The following is a 6754-nucleotide window of genomic DNA, read 5'->3' as shown; positions in this document are numbered from 1 at the left end:
TAAAATTTTTCTCATGTAATACCTATTACCGAACACGAAAACATCTAACTCCGCATAAATTATTCCAAAGAAATTGATCTGGAACTGTTTAAATCCGTACCAAAGTTTGACGCGGATAAAAGCGGTTATACTACAATTTTGATTATCAATGTTCCTTATACGCTTTATTGGACGAAATCTAAAAGATCGCACAAGGAAGAATTCACACATCTAAGTACCAAATGCACTCCAATTAGCATTATCCAAAATTTAAATGTCCGGTGGCCAAAATAAGGCAGTTATGGACGATTATACCAACCAAGAAGCAGTTAAAACATTTATTGAAGTGAAAACTTCTTTAGAATCGTTCGGAGTGATTTGAGGAAAAGTGAAACGAAAAAGCGACCCTCTTGGCTACGAAGCGTTATATTATATGTTGATATAAACGTAGCGACGAACTAAATAAAAATAACTTTTATTTTTTCTTGTGATTCGAACCAAGGATTTTGGATCGGAAGCTCACATTGCTAGTCGCTCGGCTACCGCGTCATGCTGTCGCCGCTGGCCTGAAAGTTATTTAGTTACGAAGCGTTATATTATATGTTGATATAAATATTATATGTTGATATAAATAATTTTTGTGAGCGTGTAATTCTCAAAAGGTTTATTAGAAAATCTATTGACTAGGTAGTGTGGTATCTGTTTTTATCAGCTTAACATCTGATAGATCCTCCATCGGAGGACAACAAATGTTAAACTGATTTTTGGAAATGGGCGGAGTGTTTTAGGGGCTTGCTCTCCACCTCTGCCACGGGTTGGCGCGGTATTGCAGTACCGCTGGGATTTCGGCCTTGAATAAATACAAGAAGAAATATATTAATACATTTAGCTTTGGTGGGAAGAGACATAAATTTTTATATGAATGCAAGTAGACGAAAATGGAATTTTTTTTTTTTTAATTTGCATTGCAGGACATTTCTGATTATTTATTGAAAACAGTTTTTTTTATTAAAATTGATTATAGAAGAAAATTGAATTTTTTCCAAGGTGAATTCATACACTAAGCTAAGTAAAACGTTTCGTAATTCAATTTTATGTTGACATCCAAATGTACACGGCGGCAGAAAAAAATAACAAATCAGCTGTGTTATTGCTACCACCTCCAAAAGATTCGCCTTGATTTTTCATATAAAAATTATAAATATCATCACTTGTGACAACTGTACCCAGTCGGTCGACAGTGTGTGAATCATCTTTAAATTCTGCAAGAATACCCTAACTTGCGCAGCGCACAGTAAAATCGGCACAAAGCTGAGCGCAGAGCACAATCGTACAAACACACTAACGTACATACATACATATATACGCTCGAATACATTTTCTTACTGTGCTCAGCCAAGGCTGGTAGTCATGCACTGTGGCGATATGAACGCACAAATGCACATACACAGGCACGAACATGAAATCAAACAGCTCGCCGTGTTTAAGTGAATCGGTATAAATATTTCGTACATTAATTTTTGTGAGCGTGTAATTCTCAAAAGGTTTATTAGAAAATGTAATGACAAGGTAGTTTGTTGGTTGTGTATGGTTATCGCTTCTCGGCCTTATGGCTAAGATCAAAGTGATCAAATGGGCGGAGTGTTTTAGGAGCTTGATCCACCTCTGCCACGGGTTGGCCCGGTATTGCAGTACCGCCGGGATTTCGGCCTTGAATAAATACAAGAAGAAATATACAAATACATTTAGCTTTGGTGGGAAGAGATATAAATTTTTATATGAATACAAGTAGACGAAAATGGAAGAAATTTGTAAGTCTGTTTCTTCGGTCCGTTTGGGTATTTTTTTTGACAACATCGAAACCAAAGCATTTGTATCATATTTTATCTATCATAAGCCACTCGTACATTTGTTGAAATTGAAAACATTGAGGATGAATAATGATAAAATGAAGAAAATAAAATATGAACTTTATAGCAATATTATAATGAACCTATAATTATCCCGCTCCTAATGCTGCTTTCGTCTTATTCTCTCTCAGTTTGTTTTACGGAAGGTTTCACTTCTATCGAGTCTAACCGTTAGACTGGTATTTTTTTTTTTAAATTGAACTTCCAATGCACCGGCGAAATTGTAGACAGTAACAACGCGATTAGCTTGGAATCAACATATGGGATAGCATGTATGTGCAATACACCAGGACAACCTTAATAATCAGTTTGAGATACAAGCAACAATAAATCGCAATCGTTTGAATCAAACTAAGATTACCCAAATCAAACTAGGAATTATTTCAGTGAAAATACTCAACCACTTCAACAACCCACCCACATCGAGAGGACAGAAACCAACATCAAAACAGGCCAAATGTTAGGATCCAAAGAAACAAGTTACGAACCACGAAATTTCAACAACCTGCACCGATTTCAATGGACATAGACGACTCTTTGCGAACAACTAGGTAAAAAAGGTAGCTATAACAATTAAAATAACTTGTATAAAAGAGATCCCTACTAATCAAAATGTGGCTACATCTCTATGGTTGTTTTTACAATACCTGTAGATGCTTGGCACCAGGTTCAAATCCTGAGACCGTCATCTCCGCAAATTCACTTTTTATTTTTGAAGTGAAAACTTCTTTAGAATCGTTGGGAGTGATTTGAGGAAAAGTGAAAGGAAAAAGCGACCCTCTTGGCTGCGAAGCGTTATATTATCTATACTAATATTATAAAGAAGAAAACTTTGTTTGTTTGTTTGTTTGCTTGTTTGTTTGTTTGTAACGAATAGGCTCAAAAACTACTGGACCGATTTTAAAAATTCTTTCACCATTCGAAAACTACATTATCCATGAGTAACATGGATTACATTTTATTTTGGAAAAAAATAGGGTTCCGTAAGACATTTGGACTTTTAGGACACAAACTGAAAAAAATCTTATATATAAAATAAAGTCAACTTTTTGTGTGTGTTCGCTAACCGGGCGTGTCTGCACCGACTTAAATCAAACTTACACACATTGTTAAGAAGGTATTGAAGATGGTTTCCGTATAGTTTGGATTCCTATTGGTGGATAGGGCTCGAGATATAGGTCAAAACGTGGACCCGGGTAACCTTTGGATTTGTATGTACAATATGTGTATCAAATTGAAGCTGTTGGTGAATGCTTTAGTACAGAGTATTTTTCATGCCGCTCCGTGACTGGGGTCTCGCGATATAGGTCAAAACGTGGACCCGGGTAACCTTTGGTTGTGTATGTACAATATGGGTATCAAATGAAAGCTGTTGATAAGTGCTTTAATACGGGGTAATTTTCATACCTATTGATGACTAGGGTCTGGAAATATATGGCAAAACGTGGACCCGCCGTGTCTTTGCACCGAATTAAACCAAACTTACACACATTGTTAAGGACGTATTGAAGATGGTTTTCGTATAGTTTGGATATCTATTGGTGGATAGGGCTCGAGATATAGGTCAAAACGTGGACCCGGGTAACCTTCGGATGTGTATGTACAATATGGGTATCAAATGGAAGCTGTTGGTGAATGCTTTAGTTCAGAGTATTTCCATCCGCTCCGTGACTAGGGTCTCGAGATGGAGACCAAAACGTGGACCCTAGAATGTGTTTGTACAATATGGATATCAAATTGAAGCTGTTGGTGAATGCTTTAGTACAGAGTATTTTTCATGCCGCTCCGTGACTGGGGTCTCGAGATATAGGTCAAAACATGGACCCGGGTAACCTTTGGTTGTGTATGTACAATATGGGTATCAAATGAAAGCTGTTGATAAGTGCTTTAATACGGGGTAATTTTCATACCTATTGATGACTAGGGTCTGGAAATATATGCCAAAACGTGGACCCGCCGTGTCTTTGCACCGAATTAAACCAAACTTACACACATTGTTAAGGAGGTATTGAAGATGGTTTCCGTATAGTTTGAATACATATTGGTGGATAGGGCTCGAGATATAGGTCAAAACGTGGACGCGGGTAACCTTCGGATGTGTATGTACAATATGGGTATCAAATGGAAGCTGTTGGTGAATGCTTTAGTTAAGAGTATTTTCATCCGCTCTGTGACTAGGGTCTCGAGATAGAGACCAAAACGTGGACCTTAAAATGTGTTTGTACAATATGGATATCAAATTGAAGCTGTTGGTGAATGCTTTAGTACAGAGTATTTTTCATGCCGCTTCGTGACTGGGGTCTCGAGATATAGGTCAAAACGTGGATCCGGATAACCTTTGGTTGTGTATATACAATATGGGTATCAAACGAAAGCTGTTGATAAGTGCTTTAATACGGGGTAATTTTCATACCTATTGATGACTAGGGTCTCGAAATATATGCCAAAACGTGGACCCGCCGTGTCTTTGCACCGAATTAAACCAAACTTATGCACATTGTTAAGTAAGTATTGAAAATGGGTTTCGTAAAGTTTGGTTGTAATTCGGAGCAGTGGCAACGGGTACAGCGTTCTTTTCAGCCAGCCATAATGTTGCTTACTTTTTTAACGCTTGGGGCGGAACTGAACTGTCAAATTGACAGTGTGAGTTACAATGTGTCAATATTTCTTTCTGATTTGGATGCCATAAGGAAAAAACGTAAGTGCAACATGTAAAAATTGTTTGTGAATTTTTTTGGAGTGGATTTTGGAACAGTGAATAATTTCTTACGAAATTTGAGAATTTAATGTGAAATCCGAATGAAATTATGTGTTCGTGGTAAAAACAATTTTTTTCGGTTTTTTTTTTTTTTGAAAAATATAAATGGATAATGGTTAAAAAAGCTCCAATGCTTAATAAAACATATAAATTGAAACGAAAAATGCATGGATGATCAGGAAAAAAGACGATTGTTTACTCATATGCGTTGATTTCAAATTTAAAAACAATCTTCCTTTTTCCTGATTTTCAATTTATATTTTATATTTACTCAAAAACCAAGCGCTTGAATAAAGAATAAAGAAATAAATAATATGAAAACCATATATTTTCTGTTCTAAACCATATCTATTCTATTTTAGTGTGCCCAGCGAAGGGGGCCGGGTTTGCTAGTACGTTGATATAAACGTAGCGACGAACTAAATAAAAATAACTTTTATTTTTTCTTGTGATTCCAACCAAGGATTTTGGATCGGAAGCTCACATTGCTAGTCGCTCGGCTACCGCGCCATGCTGTCGCCGCTGGCCTGAAAGTTATTTAGTTACGAAGCGTTATATTATATGTTGATATAAATATTATATGTTGATATAAATAATTTTTGTGAGCGTGTAATTCTCAAAAGGTTTATTAGAAAATCTATTGACTAGGTAGTGTGGTATCTGTTCTTATCAGCTTAACATCTGATAGATCCTCCATCGGAGGAGAAGAAATGTTAAACGGATTTTTGGAAATGGGCGGAGTGTTTTAGGGACTTGCTCTCCACCTCTGCCACGGGTTGGCCCGGTATTGCAGTACCGCCGGGATTTCGGCCTTGAATAAATACAAGAAGAAATATACTAATACATTTAGCTTTGGTGGGAAGAGGCATACATTTTTATATGAATACAAGTAGACGAAAATGGAATTTTTTTTTTTTTTTGAAATTTGCATTGTAGGACATTTCTGATTATTTATTGAAAACAGTTTTTTGGTTTAGATACTGAAAGTCAGTTTAAGTGAATCGGTATAAATATTTCGTACATTAATTTTTGTGAGCGTGTAATTCTCAAAAGGTTTATTAGAAAATCTATTGACTAGGTAGTGTGGTATCTGTTTTTATCAGCTTAACATCTGATAGATCCTCCATCGGAGGACAACAAATGTTAAACTGATTTTTGGAAATGGGCGGAGTGTTTTAGGGGCTTGCTCTCCACCTCTGCCACGGGTTGGCGCGGTATTGCAGTACCGCTGGGATTTCGGCCTTGAATAAATACAAGAAGAAATATATTAATACATTTAGCTTTGGTGGGAAGAGACATAAATTTTTATATGAATACAAGTAGACCAAAATGGAATTTTTTTTTAATTTGCATTGCAGGACATTTCTGATTATTTATTGAAAACAGTTTTTTTTTATTAAAATTGATTATAGAAGAAAATTGAATTTTTTCCAAGGTGAATTCATACACTAAGCTAAGTAAAACGTTTCGTAATTCAATTTTATGTTGACATCCAAATGTACACGGCGGAAGAAAAAAATAACAAATCAGCTGTGTTATTGCTACCACCTCCAAAAGATTCGCCTTGATTTTTCATATAAAAATTATAAATATCATCACTTGTGACAACTGTACCCAGTCGGTCGACAGTGTGTGAATCATCTTTAAATTCTGCAAGAATACCCTAACCTGCGCAGCGCACAGTAAAATCGACACAAAGCTGAGCGCAGAGCACAATCGTACAAACACACTAACGTACATACATACATATATACGCTCGAATACATTTTCTTACTGTGCTCAGCCAAGGCTGGTAGTCATGCACTGTGGCGATATGAACGCACAAATGCACATACACAGGCACGAACATGAAATCAAACAGCTCGCCGTGTTTAAGTGAATCGGTATAAATATTTCGTACATTAATTTTTGTGAGCGTGTAATTCTCAAAAGGTTTATTAGAAAATGTAATGACAAGGTAGTTTGTTGGTTGTGTATGGCTATCGCTTCTCGGCCATATGGCTAAGATCAAAGTGATCAAATGGGCGGAGTGTTTTAGGAGCTTGATCCACCTCTGCCACGGGTTGGCCCGGTATTGCAGTACCGCCGGGATTTCGGCCTTGAATAA

At 36.6% G+C, this 6754-nt stretch overlaps 3 non-coding genes and 2 pseudogenes across 3 annotated transcripts; all 5 read left to right on the top strand.

The window, feature by feature from the left end:
- The first annotated feature begins 642 nt into the window (after positions 1-642).
- Positions 643-838, top strand: LOC129250909 (U2 spliceosomal RNA). Its single transcript, XR_008582845.1, has one exon. It is a non-coding gene; the product is annotated as a U2 spliceosomal RNA (small nuclear RNA).
- Positions 839-1572: 734 nt separating this feature from the next.
- LOC129251034 (U2 spliceosomal RNA) lies at positions 1573-1698 on the top strand (annotated as a pseudogene).
- A 3573-nt stretch (positions 1699-5271) lies between these two features.
- On the top strand, positions 5272-5467 carry LOC129250881 (U2 spliceosomal RNA). Its single transcript, XR_008582830.1, has one exon. It is a non-coding gene; the product is annotated as a U2 spliceosomal RNA (small nuclear RNA).
- Positions 5468-5701: 234 nt separating this feature from the next.
- Positions 5702-5897, top strand: LOC129250905 (U2 spliceosomal RNA). Its single transcript, XR_008582841.1, has one exon. It is a non-coding gene; the product is annotated as a U2 spliceosomal RNA (small nuclear RNA).
- A 731-nt stretch (positions 5898-6628) lies between these two features.
- LOC129251035 (U2 spliceosomal RNA) lies at positions 6629-6754 on the top strand (annotated as a pseudogene).

Source organism: Anastrepha obliqua, chromosome 6 (assembly GCF_027943255.1).
Source record: "Anastrepha obliqua isolate idAnaObli1 chromosome 6, idAnaObli1_1.0, whole genome shotgun sequence".
Lineage (NCBI taxonomy): Eukaryota > Metazoa > Arthropoda > Insecta > Diptera > Tephritidae > Anastrepha > Anastrepha obliqua.
The sequence above is the reverse complement of the archived record's forward strand: the minus strand, read 5'-3'. Positions and strand labels throughout refer to the sequence as shown.